The sequence below is a fragment of the Mustela lutreola genome, chromosome 14 (assembly GCF_030435805.1).
Source record: "Mustela lutreola isolate mMusLut2 chromosome 14, mMusLut2.pri, whole genome shotgun sequence".
In the NCBI taxonomy this organism is placed as follows: Eukaryota; Metazoa; Chordata; class Mammalia; order Carnivora; family Mustelidae; genus Mustela; species Mustela lutreola.
In genome coordinates, this window is record NC_081303.1 from 63,543,579 (window position 1) to 63,561,025 (window position 17,447).

Consider the following 17,447-nt stretch of genomic DNA (forward strand, 5'->3'; position numbering starts at 1 on the left):
CACCAGAATATTTTGCAACGTGAACACTAAACTTGAAAGTGTCCCCAAAATACAACAGTTCTGACATAAAATAACAGGAAAACAAAGAAAAATAATTAGCACATATGCCACACGACACAGAAAGCAAGGAAGAAAATCAGCATGGCCACTACTCTGTGTTTCTGCAAGTGTCACAAAGCTATAAGACATTTGTAATCCTGTCCCTCCAGAACCCCATCCCGTGTTTTCTCTTCCCTTAGCTCCTCAGCTAATTTGGTTCTTTACCTGCTCTAGTGATACAAACCTTTAATCCTCATGGGTTCTACCTCCTTTTGGGTGCTTCCATTTTCATGAACTTTTGTTATTGGTTATGAAGGCATGAGAAGATACCCAGAGAAAACCTAGACAGAATCCTTCCTGTCCTCACTGTACAGCAGCAGTCCAGTTCCCTCTGGATCATTGGGATAATTCACCCACGCGAATGGCAAGCACCTTTTCTGCCACAAGGACCCCCAAATGGCCAGTGGTACTTCTAAAATGTTGGGATAGTGAGAGCAAAAAACAGAGTCATTCAGGATGTTTTGGACATTGGTAATTGGGTTACTCCTTGGAGTGGTAGTTTACCAGGGATATAAGTTAGGCTCCGTTTAAAGAGATGAGGAAGAATAGAAGAGAAAACCGTGATGTCATGTGCGAATGATAGACTGGCATCACTGGTGTTGGTTCACATACCCCAGATCAAAGTAATGGTTCTGGAAATATTTGAAATCTTGGAAGCTGGGAGCACCACTTCTTGACAACTAGAGTCCCAAGACCTTGGATAATTAGATCTTATAGTCCCAAGATATTCATCATTAAAACATACCTTTTCTGAAACCCAATCTCTTCGTGTCCTCATTAGCTCAGCTGATAAATTTGTCCAGGTTGATTTAAAAAGGACAAGGGGGATGAACATACTGGCTGGTTAGGTAAACAGGTGTTTATTAGTAGAAAAAAGCCAATGAGAAGACAATGCGGTGAGTCTTGGTAAGGTGTAAAAAACCTCAGGCAGTGATTTTAAAACAGGTAACAGTAGGATGTAAATAATGGAATGTATTTTTTTCTTCTTGGGACTTATTTTTTCTCTTTCATACTTTCAAGCATCCTTTCAAATGTCAAGTGAAATAGGCAAACTGTTCACTTGAAATTTCCAAGAAGTAAAGAAGGTGATAATTTTCAGAGGTCTTCTCCGGGCTTCAATATCATGGTATCTGAGAAAAAACAAATCAGGTGACTTAAGGCTCCTCTTTGTTATTTTTCTCTTTCTCACTTAGCCTATTTTCTAACCCAATTTTTCAGAACTCTGTTGCTTCTGAACTTTTTATGAGCATGGATATGTGTTCAAATTTAAAAAAAAAATCAAATGTGTAAATACTACAGTAAGGGATTAATAGACAATCTGAAGTTAGCCTCAATTTTAGATTTAAGGCTATATTCCAAATGCTAGTTTGTCTTAAGTATTGCTTTTTCTTTTGATCCTAGGTGTTAAAACAGGAAAGTTCTACATGAAATTGCCTTCCTGGTGTGAATTGTGAGACTTCAAGCTCAAAGATACTTGTGAAATCCAGACCTCATTTTATTCGTTAATACCTATAAGCACACCTACTCTTTAGCTAAACAATCCGAGACCTAGCTTGACCTTTTAATGTATAAACAGAAGCCTGATTGTCTTCTCCTGAAATGCAGCAAATTCAGGAGGAAAGTCACACAGTGTACTTTCAAAGGTTATGGGTGAAAACACAGGGATTAAGGCTGGGTCAATCGTGGAATTGGAGGGGCGCTGAAAGAAAAATTTAGAAGACGTTGTTGGCAGAAAAAAATAGGAGAGGAGGAATGAAATCCAGGCCCTCGTACTGATTGCCTGATATTAGTCTCACCCTGGAGAAGCCCTACTCACCTCTGCGAAGTAGGTGGCTTGGGAGAAGTGGGAGACAAAGGGACTGAGTCAAATAGTAGTGAAGTGTCCCCTTGCCATGTGTCTGTGCCCTCTGAGGCCAGTGACAGTGGAAATGGGCAGAGCCCCACCTGTGACAAGTGGCATCATAAATCCTTGCTACCTTACTCGTGGATGCATACACTACCTTGACTCTGGACACTGTCACTACTGCTCCAGACAAAACAGAGACCAAAGGGACCTGTGGACAGGGAGAACTGTGGTTGCCATAGGGCTGGCATTCATTCCACAATGTAGAACATAAACCTCAACAAAAACCAAGGCATTTGGGGGGCGCCTGGGTGGTTCAGTGGGTTAAAGCCTCTGCCTTCAGCTCAGGTCATGATCCCAGAGTCCTGGGATAGAGGCCTGTGTCATGCTCTCTGCTCAATGGAAAACCTGCTTCCTCCTCTCTCTCTCTGCCTGCCTCTCTGCCTACTTGTGATCTCTCTCTCAGTCAAATAAATAAAAATATTAAAAAATTAAATAAATAAAAATCTTAAAAAACAATAAAACAAGGCATTTTAGAAAAGACCAGAGCAAAAAGCACAAACAATAATGAGAACTGAAGAGAAAAGCCCAGTAGGCTCCTGCAGTGGCTTTTGCCTCTCCCATATAACAGTATTTATGGAAATATGGTTCAGCTTTGGGGAGGAAATATACACACGCATGTTCACACACAGACATACATCCACACACATTCACACAATCATTTTTCAAAGGCTGCAGCTTAAGCCTCCTCAGCTTTCTGAACATCAGTCATGTTTTGACAAATCAGCAGAACTCCCAAGAACACGGTACCTGGCTGGCAAGACTGTGATCACTTTACCACGTCTCTAAATGCGTGCTTCTCTGGGAATACACGTTCATGCCTTACCCAGCAAGAGAACACAATGTGGCCATATGGTTAGCACTAGGAAATAATTATCCTGTAAGGGGAGGGACGCCCGTTTCTACTTAATCTTCGTTCTGTTACTGGTGGGATAAGGGCCCTGAATCCTCAACTCCTTTCTCTCTGGGAGGGATGAGTGTTACTGTGGTTTCTCCTTCTTCCCTAAGACAAATGCAGAACTCTCTGGTAGAATGTTTCAAGATGCTTGGCGAACTGGGTCAGCTCCGGGAGCAAAATCGCTATTGTTTCCTTCCACAGGAAGCTCGCCTCACCTTAACAATTCCACATCTACCCAAATAAAAAGAACCGAAGGTAGAGACTCAGGGTCCTCTCCATCATTCATTACCCCCTCCCCACTCCTGTTTCCTGCATTTAATAAAGGCAGAAGCTAAAATTTAAAAGCATTTGGAAAACCATGAAGCCATCTCCTGGTGTTATATGGCATGTTTTATATTATAGTGTGGTAGAATTAAGGGAAGAGGGAGTCTAGAATCTGCCTCTTGCTCCAAAAATTGGTGTCTCAACATCAGATTGATCTAGATGGTGCCTGACATACAAGATGAAGCCAAAAATGTCAGTAAATAGAATTTTTTTTATAATAGCAAAAGCACTGGTTTAACCGATATTTTACTGAATTAGCAAAAGATGCACACAGTAAACTTCTTAAATATTAAAGAATTCATTCCAGCAAAAGTGCTTAAAGCAAATCTTTTTCCTGCTTTTTTTCAAAGAGGTATTTTCAAGCTGACATGTTGTTCACAGGGTTTGTTGTGTACACAGGAGATCTGTTCCCAAATACCCCAACCTTATTAACCATCGCTGGACTCGGGCTATTTCCTATGGGAAACACAAAAATTTTTTTGTTGTTGTTTTCAATAAAACATTTGGGCTAAATTAGAAAGTAAATAAATGAATACTTCTCAAGAATCCATGATAACACTTGCTGAGCAGTGGGTCAGGCCAGATTTAATCTAAAATCTTTCTGCTGTGTGTAAATGATTATGTCATAGCATTTGTCTTTAATTACTCACCTCTTTCCAACGGCTTGACTCATAATGTGTTTCTCGGTTAACCACAAACACTTGTACTACAAGATTTGTCATATAGATTCCCTCACCCCCTTCCCGACCCCTCTGTTTTTGTTCTTTGTAACAACATTCTTCAGTCCTAGCTCCTGAAAAAGAAAGTTTGAAACATTGTCTAAACCACTCCCTCCTTGATATTTTGAAGATGTCCATGCTGAGAAAAATAACCCCATCTTCTCTTGACTCATGAAGACCATCATAGCAGTTTTCGTGGTAATGGAAATAAGCAATCCTGTATCATCCCGGTTTTGTACTATATGGCGCCGTTCCTGTGAGAATTTCTAGGCGTTCAAGAACATATGAAAAGAATAAAAACAGAACGTCCTAGCTTGTAATTGAGTACAAGTCAATTAGGCAACCACATACATATTTTTTCCTTCATCACTTCACTTCTCGCCTCACCTGCCCCTATGAGAAACAGAGTGGATTATAATTTAATTCAGAATAAATTAAATCGGTCCCTTCCTCAGCCCACTTAGCACGTATTGTTAATCCTCGAAGATTTAGCAGAGGTGAGGGCTCCCAGCAGTGCTTATTGCCATCTCTTCGGACTAATCCTGTATGAAGTTTGGGATTATAGAATTTGGGGAAATGTGGGAAGTGATGCAATCCTAAAGATATGTTCATCCGGGACTGGGTTTTTTGTAAGCAAAGTTGGAAGCACCTAAATGATGTAATTTGGGAGTTTTAAAGGCGTGCTGGCTCTCAAATCTCCATCCTACTGACCTGAAATCCCTCCTTTGCTAGTTTAGTTTGTTTTGTTTTTTTGGTAGTAAGTTAGTTAAAAAAAAGCGACTTTGTTAAAAAACAGAAGTAGGCACATGAGTTTTTCTTTGGGCAGTGAAAAGTCCCCAGTTAAAATGCCAATACTGGCAAGAATTGACGACACATTAGTTATGCTCCAGGAAGGTCAAGAGATGACAAGGACCATTTTTGAGCTGCCTTCTAAAATCCCAGTAGTGGTTACTACTCTAGGATCTGGTCCCCAACTCCTTCTTCTCTTTTCTAGTCTTTTTTTTTTTTTTTTTTTTTTTTTTTTTTTTTTTTTTGAGAGAGAGAGAGAGAGAGAAAGAGAATGAGAGAGAGTATGTACAAATTAGGGGCAACAGCAGAGGGAGAGCAAGAATCTCAAGAAGACTCCATGCTCAGAATGGAACCCCATGTGGGGCTCGATTTCACAACCCTGAGATCATGACCTGGCTGAAATCAAGCGTCTGCTGTTGAACAGACTGGGCAACCAAGGCACCCCTGCCTAACTCCTCTCTGTGATTCTTTTTTCTTTAGCCATTAGATACAGATATACATAGATAGTGCCAAGACTTTGTAGCTGATCTACCTCTGATGAAAGATTTTTTGTCTAGCTGATGGCCATCCTTCTACCTAGACCCGGACCTCCCACATTCTGATGCCAAGCTTCAGTAGCCTTCCTTTTTCTTTATGCCTGCCCTTGTCCTTACCCCTTTGATTACATGCTGGACGTTGTCATTTTCTCATCGACATTTTTGCTTTCTTTTTTTCTCTTGCCTTGTAGAGTCACCATTCAGAACGTAACAGACATGTCAAAAATCCTCTTTCATGTTTGATAAGGAAATAAATAATGATGTAACAGGCACACCATCCTCAATGGAACCAGCCTTAACTGGGGGGCCCAATTCCTATCCAACAAGCCACATTAAGAAACCTCAATGAAAATTGCACCCCTGTGGACTCCATCTGCTAATGGCTTCATTTGCCAAAACCAGAAGTGTTCTACTGCTTGTTTTGCCTACTTTCTACCATCCCAAATTTGAGTACCTGGGATTGACTGGGATTTCAAAAACATTTTTGTGTCTTATGCTTTTATTCATCAAGAAGCATCTACTTTACTATCCTTATTTACAATTATTTTTTTTCATTCATCTGATACACTGACTTTATTTCTTTATACCATATGCATTTTCAAGTTACCTTAAATCCTTTTTGGAATAATGCAGAAGTTATTTGGTAAACTTATTAGGGTAAATACACACACACACATACACATATTTTTCCTGCCTTTTGTTCTTTTCATCTTTCTATGGCTCAACATTTCCTTAGTCTTGATTTTTTTTATCTGATCATCACTATAACCTGTAATCTGAGTGAAAAAAAAGAAGAAAATCTATGTACTCGTTCCAATTTTCTATTTAGCAGCTATACCACCAGTAAATTCCTTAACTAAACTTTCTTTAAATAAAGATTATCCTTACAATAGAGACAACATGACAGATAGATAAATTCATAAATATGAAAGTCCCCAACAAAATACTTGATATATAGAATATACTCAATAAATACTCCTTGATTCATAAATTATAAAATATAATTGTCACCGTACTGACTTGATTTTTTGTTAAGCATTTGGCAATGGCAATGCATGTCTTACATAGCAACATTTCTGACAAAACTCTTCTCTCTGGTTTAAACATTTGCCCATGGTCCCAAGTGTGATGTCACTAATCAGATAGGTCTATAAACAATTTTAGATGAGGACAAATGATGACTTAATCAAAATCCTTTCGGGGAACCTGGTGACTCAGTCAGTTAAGCAACATGCTCTTGATTTGGCTCAGGTCATGATTTCAGGGTCCTGGGACCAAGCCCCACATGGAGCCGTGCAGTGAGGGGAGAGGCTGTGTGAGGGCTTGCACGCGTGAGCTCTTGCTCTCACTCTCTTTTCCCCCACTCTCGCTGACATTCTTTCTCTCTCAAATAAATAAATCTTTAAAACGAAATCCTTCTCTTTTTGAGTTAATGAAGCCTCCTAAACAACCACCTCTCTTTTGTCTTTTTGTTATGTATTTTCCCAAGGACACGACTTGATTTTCTTTGGAAATGTTCCATCAGGCTTCATTGCTGAGGCCAGCATCTCACCCATTTTTCTCCAGCCAACCCTGATACTAATGGGAGTGGGTAAAAGAGATGGATGTCAGAGGGAAATCCAATGTCAAGTTTTCCCTCTCAATCAGCTACAATAGCAGAAAATAAGAACTTGAGCTTCAAGGGTTTTGACTACCTCAAAAAGTCATAGAACCTGTGGCATTCAAGTAGGTTAACTGTTTCCCCGAAAAGCATTCCAGTAATCTCTTCACTCTCACCCCCTCCAACTTGTTATCATATATTTTGACGTTCTTTCTCTCTTTACAAAATTCATTAAGTTGCCAATTTATATAACAGAGGCTAACAGACAAATGTTTAAATGTTAAATTTACAGTAGGCCCCTTCTTGGGAATAGACTAAAAGATCTCTCAGGCACAAAATGCCATAAAAGCATGAGGGTTTTGGTATCCTTTAATTGTGTGAAGAGGAATAATAAAAGGACAGAATCCTAAGAGAAAAATTAAACTTTCTAAAGACAGAACAATGCTGCATTTTAAGTAACCACTTTAAAGACATGACTGCTGTTTTGGCAAAAGCCAGTAAGCCACACAAAATTAATTTCATGTTTCATTGACATTACTTTCAGGAATTTCATGTTGACATAACCTATAGAGTAAGGGTGAGATAGTGCAGACAATATATTTAATGCTGCTACACCAACACAAAATATTTTAAATCTGAACAGAGACCCGACATTGTAAAATAATCATGTTCTGTGTCAAAAAAAAAAAAAGAAAAAAGAAAAAAAAGAATGAAACCATGATTTTCACATCCGCTGTCTAAACGTTAATTGCTTCTAGTGCAAAAGTTTAAATCGAGTTCTGAACTTTTCATGGCTCCTGTGTTGAGCCTATGATACATTTCAACCTATTTCTGATTTTGTCTTCCATGTAGATAGTGAAGATTTTTATGATTGCTATGTTAAAAAAAAAAATCAATGAATATGTGATTGCAAGTTGTATGTTAACAAGAAAGCATCTATGAACACTTGCTTCTAAATACATTTAATGGAATAGTTGCCTTTCTACAAAGCAAAATGTTTTCACTTACTCAACCAGTTGAGGGGAAGCGAGGCTGTTGGCTTGGCCACTGGTATGTTTGTGTGTCTCATAATAGCCGTATGTTCCATTCTTTACATTAGCATCTGTCACCATGGATCTCTGATCCAAATGCCGAGGAAAGCCATTGCATGACCAAGGCTCTCTCTGACTCTGAGGCAACAGGCATTGTTTTTTTATCATGCACAGTTTCTGCTTCTAACCCTTGGGTTCCAAAGTCACACATTAGCAATTAGCAGGAGTCAGGCCAGAATTGCTTCTATTGTAAAGGCTTCCTAACTGGTTTCCATCTTCTAAAGGTATGTATTAGCACATTTGTTAAGAGTTATTTTCATCTGTTTGGCTTATAATTTGTACCCTTTCAAGTATACCATAAAGCTGGGATTTCATTTAGTCTGGCAGAATCTGGAGACCACTTGGTAATACAGGAATCTTACTGTTGGCTAGGTGGGTGGATTTCTTGAACTTTATGATTTCCAAATTTCAGAGTGACAACCATTGCTTGAAGTCATGGGAAACTTTTCCTCTTGTGATTTAGTTTTGCCATGTGTATTAGCCAATTGTTGCAAAAAAAAAAAAAAAAATACTGCTGCATAATATGCCACCCAAAACAACATGACTACTCTCACTCACACATCTGTTGATCAGCTGGGGGTCAGCTGATCTGAGTTGGCCTCCACTAAGCACTGCTCCAATTTCCAGGTTGGATCTGGGTCTGCTCCACATGTTTCTCATCATCTTTGGACTGTGGACTAGCTGAGACATGTTTATCTCATGGCAATGGCAGAAGCATAAAAAAGGACAAGTGGAAACACACTATGTCTCTTAAAGCCTGTTCCCAGAACTGGCAACTTCACTTCTGCCCATATTCCATTGGTTAAATCAAGTCAATTGGCTGAACCCAAAGTCAAGGACTGGGAAACCACAGAATGCTTCTAGTGAGAAGAACTACAAAGTAATATGCCAAAGGGCAGGACACTGTAAGGGGTTACGCACTGGGCCAACCATTCCTTCTTCCATGTTGTCCACTGTCAAGGAAGGCATGCAAGTCGGCCTGTAGCCACTATTCAAGTAATTAATGTGGCACATTTGAGAGGTACAAGTCTCTCAGCAAGGAAGATCATGCAACATCTTTCACTTGAATTATACCTTTAGCTTGTTGCCATGCTAACGTCTCACAGCATCTAAGGGCATACTGGGGCACTTCACAGTAGAATTCTAATTTTTGTTCATTAACACAAGTTGCATAGAACGTTGATAGTTACAGTTTGTGGTATCTCTAGCCCAAGGTCGACTCACACAAAAAAGGAGAGAATTTTGCAGAGATTTAGGGGAAGGACTTTAAGGTAGAAGTGATGCTGAGTCAGTAAGAAAACTGGCAGCTCTGCTTTTTCTTTCTCAGAGCCCAGATTCTCATTAAGCATTCAGGGTACCCTGCTCCTCTACCCACCACAAGGAAAGACCAAATTGGCCAGGGTGGAGAGAGAGGGGTGGGCGGTGAGATGAGAGAGAGGCTACGTGGAGGATAGTGGAAGAACCTAGCCAATAGCAAGGACCTAGACCCTAGAACTGTGAACCCGGTTGAGTTCTTTTAGCCAGGTCGCAGGTGTTCAAACTATCCTAGCTAAATTGCCATATGTATGACTAAAGAGACCATCCTGGATAGTCCAGCCACAGCAGACATCACATGAAGCAAAGAAGAGCCACTCTTGCTGTGCCTCCTCTGAATTCCTAATCCAAAGGATTGTGATAAATAATAAACATGCTATTGTTTTAATCCATTATATTTGGAGGTCGTTTGTTAGCCTGCCATAAGATCATTGAAACAATGAATTTCTGGTAATTTGATAATTTCTCCAAAAGGTGGAATTCTTTTCTTTTTTTAAAAAAGTATGTACTTATTTTAGAGAGAGAGCGAGCATGCACAGTGGGGAGGGGCAGGAGGAGAGGGAGAGAGAGTCTGAAGAAGACTCTGCCCTGGGCACAGAGCCCAGTATGGGTCTCGATCTCACAACCCTAAGATCATGACCTCAACTGAAACCAAGAGTCAGATACTTCCCCAACTCAGGTGCCCCCCGCCACCAAAAGGTAGAATTCTTATTTGTTCTATATCATTTTGCCATTTGGGACATTCTTTCCAGAGAATGGGGCATTTTTATCATAGAGAATGTCAGTGAGGATATATGACAGTCTTGTTATTTGATGAGTTTGGAGAGGGAAGATCTAATTTATTCTTTTCAACTAAGTATTATTTAATTTCGAGGCCTATGATTTACAACTGGATTACTTAAAAGAGAGATTCAATAAATTAATGTATTAGCTGGTTTTCTGTCAGAAAATTAACCAGGTCAAGGGACCACCACCTATTGGAGACTCTAAGGGAGAGTCTATTTCCTGCTCATCTGGGCTTTTGGCCCAGTATTTTGTTGTTGTAAGATCAAGATCCAGATTTTCTTGTTGGCTGTAAGCTAAGAGCTGTTCTCAGCTTCTAGAAGCCATTTGAATTCCTTGGTTCCTGGCCCTTTTTTTGCAGCAATGGCAGGTCATAATCCTTCTTGAGTTCCTGTGTCTCCTTCTCCTTCTCTGCCCCCAGCCATAGGTGACAGCTCTTAGAAGCATACTATGACAGAAAGCAAGCAGGTTAGAGACCCAGGGCTCTATTCTGGTGTCACTGATCTTCCCAGTGAAACTGGCAAGTTACTAATTCCCTCTCATTTGGGAGCAGGACTCCTCTTTCCAACCTCTCTCTCTCTCTCAACCCAAGAGGAAGATTTTTCTTTTAGATCCAAACAAAATAAAACAGAACAAAACAAAACAAAATTTTATAAAGGAGCATTTATAATGGGGATTTTTTTTTAATTTTAGGGTATATTTTTATTTCAAAGAAAGGGCTTCTGGACACCTACACAGATCCTTGAGCTCATTGCCAAGCCTAGCTGTTCCTCCTTCAGGATTCTGAGTACTCTCTAGCTGTGCTCACGAAATTATCCCTTGGTGTCCAGCTGACTCAGCCTTTCTCATATGTCACCAACTGTTACCTAGCCAGGAGACAGCTACCATCTTGTCTTCTTTCAGTTTATGTTAACATTACTCATGACTATTAATTACCTCACGATCTAATTACAAAGCCATGAGCTTGAGCATGGGATGATTGATAGGGTACAATGTTTCTCAGCTTTATTTATGTAGCAGGGAACAGTATTCAAAGATATCCAATGTAAAAACCCTGTTATTTAAAAAGCTCAAATGGAGCCTTCATGATTGTTCATTCAGATTCTCCCAACCCTGCCTGAGTAATTCCTGAAACTTTATCATGGTGTCCTAAGGCCTCTTTGGATACTGAAAACATTGGTGTGGTGGAAAGAACCCTCAAGTGGGAGGCAGAATACACTTCCCAATTTTCAGTCTGTGACTTTAACAACCCTCTCAACTCTGAGATTCTCTTCTCATCTAAGTGAGAATAATACCCTTTCCCACCAATTCATGGGACTGTTTTGAGCATCAGTCTCACGTCCTGTTAGAATTCTTCCCCTCATTTCTACACGAGTCTTCTAATGACACAAGATTGTTTTTTACTTCAACACCCCACCTATTTTTATAACTGTAGGCCACTGACCAAGTTTTCCTCCATATCAAGAATGGATTTTCCTTTTTCTACTCTTCTGACATAAATGACAGCTCATCTGTGAAGCAGTCAGGCCCAGTCATAATGAAGAGATTATAAGTGTGTGTGTTCTTTTTAATCTGGGTTTGCATAGTATTTTGTTTAAAAAGCTATTATACTGTGTCTGAATTTCTATAAACCAAAGGAAATGTGGAATTTTATCTTTTATGTCTGATATCTAATATGATCTTAGCACAAAATATGTTCCCAGGAATTGTTTTCTAAATGACTGAATCAAAAACTAAACATGTGGAGTATTTATTATTATTATGCTGGCTATCTCTATACGAAGACTGTATTTTCTCCTCCTAAATACCTTGTCTTAGGCTCCCCAACCTGTTATCACATTACCCTACCAATACTCCACTGCACCAAACCATTAGTGATAATGCAGAAGACACAGAAATGTTAATAAAAGGAAAAGAGAAATTGTACATTTCATTGTAAACTTTTTTAGAATTTCCACTATACTTGTCTGTCCTTCCACATCCCCTCTTTTCCATACTTTTGCCAGTAGTTCTGCTCTAATATATTTGCCTTGCAGGGCACCTACCTGAGTGGCTCAGTGGGTTAAGCCTCTGCCTTCAGCTCAGGTCATGATCTCGGGGGTCATGGGATCAAGCCCCACATCAGGCTCTCTGCTCAGCAGGGAACCTGCTTCCCCCTCTCTCTTTTCCTGCCTCTCTGCTGACTTGTGATCTCTGTCAGTCAACTAAATAAATAAAATCTAACATATCTGCCTTGTATCCAAGCCTACTTATCAAAATATTTCTTTTGTTTATAGAGAAAACTCTCATGAGTCAAGTCTAATTTTCTCCATCAAACTACATTTTTACATTTACAGAAAACTAATTCACAATAATGTTTTGTTTTGTTTTTTGCTTAGTTCATGTATTTTGTTTATTCTTCAACTATATTGTCAGTTCTAGAATATTCTGAATTAATTTCCATCAAAACTATTCCCTCCTATTCACACCCATTGGTTCAAGTTACCAGCCCTATGCACTTCATCCTTCTCAGAGCGATAAGTACTGAATTACTTTTAAGGTAATTTTTTTAAGGTAAAAGTGGAAGATCCAAGGAGCAATTCCCAAGGATAGCATACTCCAAATCTTAGAACATTAGAACACAACTTTTCCCATCTACCTATAAATAATTTTTCTGGGGTATAGCTTTCCTTTTAACTGGTCTGAGAAAAAACACTAGGATTTGTAAGAAATACAAAGTGTGATGTTTAACGGGAAGCAGTAATTTTGGTAATAGAAACAAAGTTATTTATATCATAGTTCAGTTCATTTTTTTAATCACATTACAAATTGATTGTTTCCTTATTACACTTTGAACACAATTAAGGCATTTAGACACTTGTTCTGTAGTGTGGGATTTTCAAATAAACTCCACTAAGAACGGAACACTTTTCACTTTTCTCAAGAGTGAGAACTCCCCCTCCCACAAGAAAAAATCATTCATTCATTTCTCAATTTACATATTGACCCATTCACTTCTCCTTTTATAACTAAATATCCATTGAATATATTGATGTGCCCAAAGTTGTTCTACCAGTGGTTATACAGTTGCCAATGAGCAGGTTTCTTGGCATCAGAAAGTCTATATCCTGGTGAGGGAGACAGTGAACTCCTAAGAGGTAGTGATGTCAAGAAAGGCATCACAGACAAGGTGATTTGTGATCATGGCAAAGGAACTGAAGGCTATTCTTAGCAGAGGAAACAATGTGTTAACAAAGGAAGGTAGCTCTTGGGACGAGAGTTAACATCAGTCAAGTGTGTCTTTGATATCCCAGGATATCCTCTTTCACCATAGATGCAAGCCAGGAGTTTTATACGCTTCAACAGCTAATTTTAGAGACATGAAACCTTCAAAATTGAGGTGTAGAACTTGAATTTTGTAAATAAACAAACCATGGTCTAATTCTACCACAACTAGTTACTAACCATAGGGTATTAGGCAAATGATATAATCTCCCAAAGAATCACTGTCTTAGTCTGTTCCGGTTGCTGTAACAGAATACCATACACCGGGTGGCTTAGAAACTCTTTTATGAGGCCACTAATCTCACACGTGAGAGCTTCACCTTTATGACCTAATCAAATCTTGAAAGCCCCCACCTCATAATGTCACCTCATTGGAAGTTAGGATTTCAACCTATGAAGGAGGAAAGGGGCAAGTATAAACATTCAGTTCAGTTTCATTCCCTTTCATCATTCAAAATTTGAGAGTAATGATACTTCCTTCATTGTACTACATGAGGATTAAAATAGGTAATTCATAGAAAATATGTAAGACACTACCTAGCAATGGTATGTACTCAGAAGGTGGTTAACTTTGGGGCACCCGGCTGGCTCAGTGGGTTAAGCCTCTGCCTTCGGCTCAGGTCATGATCTCAGGGTACTGGAATGGAGCCTTGCATGGGGCTCTCTGCTCAGCAGGGAGTCTGCTTCCCCCCTCTCTCTCTGCCTGCCTCTCTACCTACTTGGGACTTTACTCTCTGTCAAATAAATAAATCTTTAAAAAAAAAAAAAAAGATGGTTAACCTTATTACTAGTACTGATACAAATATCAATACTATTACTGTTACTAATATTACAAATACTGATAATAATAGCTACTATATTTTTAGTCTTACAGGACAGCGACAGTGGAAACAGGGCTCACTTAGATAATCCAGGATAATCTCCCCCATTTTAAGATCTTTAACTTAATCACATCTGCAAAGCTCCTTTTATCATGTAAGGCAACATATTCAAAGGTCTGGGGATTAGGGCATGGGCACCTTTGGGAGTCTGTTATTCTACCTATCACAAAGGTTGTCAGAAATAATGTTAAGTGATTTGGGAAGTAAGAACACCTGAAGAAAGCTCATGGTAAAACTGTGATATAGAAAATATCTACACAGTGTAGAATATTGTCTAACCCATAAAATATTCTCACTGAATGTGTATGTTTTTTGTACTCATTTGATTAGGGTAGGAACATGTGGAGGGCTTTCCAGGGAGTGGGTCATAAGCACTTTGACTAGTTATGTAACTGGTGCTCCTTCATCTAGACAATCTTTCACCTACTCATACCACAGAGGCTGTTCCAGTTCTATTCTGTGGCCACTCAAGAGCACAAAAAGTAGGGTGCAGGTATCAGCACATAGACAAAAATATGCTCTTTCATCTTTTCCTTTTATGGCTTTATGAACCCAGGCATGACCATTTGTTTCCATGCTGTTTGTGATTTTATGCCTTTGAATAGCAGTTGCCAAGATGGATAGTTGCAACCAACACCATTTGTCAGGCAAAACCTAAAATAGGTTTTAACTCTTTTTTTTTTTTTTCCAGATAAAAGTCACCCAGAGAATGGACTTTGGAAGGAAGAATATATGCATGTGAGTTCAGTTTGGTCGCACTCCAGATCTTTGGCCTTTGGCATACTGTTAGCTATAACATTTGTAAGTATCTGGTCTCCTAGTGTCTTTTTGCCCTTAGAGCTATTTTGGTTAATAGTCCATCCACATTTTCTTTCTCAACAACTCCCTCCTCACTCTCATTTTATGTGGTTTGTCTAGAACTTGCCTTACCCTTAGTCAAGGACAAGCATGAAACCCAGGCCTGAGCCAGAGGGATCATTTAGGAATTTGTTCACATGCAAACATGTGAGTTGACATGGACCAGTATCAGCCAAGGACAGGTGCATACTATGGAGGCAAGAAAAGATCTCCAGCTGTTGGTTACCATCTTGGCCCCTTGTGGGACTTGGGAATAAGACTGGCAATAGAAGAAAAAGAAGAAATAAGAAAGAGAGAAAATTTTAAGTTTTTATGATATCATTTGCAACCCAGAATGAAAGTCCACATGAAGCCACGGTGTCTCGTGATATGGCTCAAAACATTTTGTCTCTGCTAAAGTCAGCTTTAAAGTTTGGTTGTCTATCACTTGCTGCAAATAGACCCCCTAACTCATACAATACCTAACTTTGCCAAGTCTATTTCTTCATCTTTAAATATTAGAGTAAAAATATCTACCTCAATATTTTTGTGACAAGTACTTGAGGTTATATAGCTGGCACATGGTGAAAACCCAGTCAATAGTAATCACCATCATAATTATTTTCATCAACATCACCATTAATATTGAAAATAGACCTAAAGTTGCTTCATTCTGATAAATTGTGGAAAATGTTATATGTGCTGTACTCAGCTCTTACTATGGAAAGTTTAATAACTTGGATTTTTTACTTGCAAAGTAGGGACAAATAGTTCTGGATCTTTCTTTTGGACAGTGTTTTGAGAATAAAATGGTATGTTGGAAACAATCATTTTTAATAGTGTGAAGTGTTATTCTGCAATAAGTCTTTGCAATAATCGTCACAATAAATGCGCAAATGCACCAATTAGGTCAAATTACACCAAACATAATTGGGTCAAATTTCTAGGTATGTGCAATGTCTATACATTAACTTCACTCAGCTGCCAGTAAGCCTGCCTGACCCCACATAAAGGCTGGAGATATCCTGGCAAAAGAGACTAGCACCTTGTCTGGTCCTGTCACTAATAGAACCCTTTGTGAGTTTCCTAATGAGTTCTATGCACTGGGTTACCCAGGCTGCTTTAAATGACAATATTGTCTGTGTGAGCCACAGAGAGATATTGACATCACTATTTGTCCAAAGAGAATCAGTTTAGAGCCAGAAGGACTGGGTTCCAGCTTCTCCTGCTATAAAACCCCTATATGCTATAAGGAAGCTGACTTAGTTTCTCTGGGCCTCAGTACCCTCAAGTGTACAATGAGGATGGATATAACTACCTTATTTATTTCATAAGATTTTGGTGAGAAGCAAAGGTGATAATAACTATGAGAAAGTTTTAGGAAAAAGTAAAGCACAATGTTGTTCTATTCCCTATGAATAAGAGTTTGATACTTTTCCATGTGTTTTTAGAAAACAATCTTTTGCATCTAAAATTTGCACAAATAACAGCTAATTGTTGTTTCAATCTGAGTCAGCAGCTGAATGGTGTCTCTAGTTTGCCAAGTTTAAAAATAGATGCTAGTCTTCTACTTAACACTGGGTTCGAGAGAATTTAGGTTTGGCAAGTGTACCCTTTGCATCTATTCCCATTTCTGTTTAGGGGCCTTCTTAAGACTGTTTAGAAAACTCTGGGCAGAGAATAGTTTTACAAAACAACATTTGATGAGTTGGAGTAAATGAATTAGAAACATATGGATCAAATTTCCCTGAAAATACATCAGGGTTGAAAAATTAAGGAGAAAAAAGCATTTAACTTTGTCCAAATATGTAAAGGCTAGCTTGGGAAACTTGACCAACCCAAAACCCCACTGCATTTTTGCACCATGTATTGGCAGGGTCTTGGGGTTCCTCTCCTTTGACTTTCTGTTTTGCTAATCAATTTCTCCTTTTCCAATGCAGGAATTTATATCTCCTTCTCCAGGATTCTCAAAAGCATACACATGAGAAACCTAACCCACTTACCATGAATATTAAGTGTGTTGATGAAAAATATGTAGCGTGTAACTATCTTGCAATAAAATTAATATAACTCAGTGAACAAAATTCACCGTTTACAACTTATGCAGAATATTTTGTAACTAATACCTCGAGTTTTGAGTATTAACAAAATAATGGAAATAGTTACATGTATAGTGTTTGGTTCCACTGAGCCCTTCTGTGACAGCCTGAATAGCTCCACTATTTATGTATTTGAAAATCCCGATACTAGATCAGTTCAATCCTCCAGCTCTAGGGTCCCTTTCAAATTTAACCTGAGACTCTAATCACATAAGCTGCCTAAATATTTCTTCTGTTTTTATACAGGGATCGATAAGAATTTCCCCAATCGTTTATACCCAATAGGAATGGTGAACCCAAACCTCCAATT

At 38.9% G+C, this 17,447-nt stretch overlaps 1 long non-coding RNA gene across 1 annotated transcript; it reads left to right on the forward strand.

Annotated features, from left to right (window-relative positions):
- Positions 1-13,710: 13,710 nt before the first annotated feature.
- On the forward strand, positions 13,711-17,107 carry LOC131814386 (uncharacterized). The gene is made up of 3 exons (XR_009347293.1): positions 13,711-13,827; positions 14,893-15,002; positions 16,979-17,107. It is a non-coding gene; the product is annotated as an uncharacterized LOC131814386 (long non-coding RNA).
- The last annotated feature ends 340 nt before the right edge of the window (positions 17,108-17,447 follow it).